Raw genomic sequence first — 1,089 nt, 5'->3', positions numbered from 1 at the left:
AAATACCGCTTGAATTTTGCAATACGTATAATGCCAGAAACATTGATCAGCTTTGTTCCTCCTGGGACAGAGTTGTCCGGAGAAAGCTTGTATAATTCCACAAAATACTTGGTATTTTGTAGGTGTATCACTCTAAAGCCAGACTAAGGAAACAAATCTCCCCTTCAGGAAACAGTATTCAGACAAATGACCTTGAGCAACATCAAAAATATTCACATTAGCACGTTAGACAGTTTAGCACCTGACCTCTACAGCTTCTCAGATGCTTTCTTTTCCCATTGCAGACCCTACCAAGCACTTCCAAAAGTACATGGCCCACTTGTAGGCTTTCCAAAGAATCAAGATATTCTCTATCACAGGGATGTAGTCAAGTTACAAGCTCTGTGACAACTGAAAAGTAATTATGAAATTTTCCCAACTTTCATCCATTCTGTCAATACTTGAGCAGCATACGGGATAGTAGACTAGATTTTAAGCGTAAGCTGCTTTGTTTTCATCTGGATATCTGTGCAAAAAGGAAACCTTTCTTAAACTCTGAACCCGAAAACAACATTTAAAAACTGAGAGAACCACATTGGAGAATCTACTTGCTGTATCATGTCTTTATCTGGGGGCTGGGGAGATAGCTCGGTGGTCTAAGCACATACATGCCTGGCAAGCCCAAGGACATGGGTTCGATCCCTCGAAGTGGATGCCATGCTGGCCCAGGATTTGGGCATGCCATGCCGGCCAATGAAACCAGGTGTGGTAGCACACATCTGTAATCCCAGTACTGGGGAGGCTGAGACAGGAGGATCACTACGAGTCTGAGCTGTAGTGATCACTATGAGTACCAAGATCCTATACCAAATAAATAAAAATATTTAAAAAAATTCAAAATCTTTATCTGGGGAATCACTGCCTTTACCCCGTGTATTTGGTAGCTGAGTGTATACACAACTTCTGTTCAGACCCAACAAGCACTGGACCTTAAACAATTGTTTTTTGGAATTCCAAAATTTTCAACTCATTCTTTACCAAACTAAATCCACCGTGGTTCCAGGAAATGCCCATTTCCACTGGCGAGGCTTGCCTGGTCATGCTTAAGGG

The sequence above is a fragment of the Octodon degus genome, unplaced genomic scaffold (assembly GCF_000260255.1).
Source record: "Octodon degus isolate 3935 unplaced genomic scaffold, OctDeg1.0 scaffold00159, whole genome shotgun sequence".
Taxonomy (NCBI): domain Eukaryota; kingdom Metazoa; phylum Chordata; class Mammalia; order Rodentia; family Octodontidae; genus Octodon; species Octodon degus.
This window is presented reverse-complemented; position numbering follows the sequence as displayed.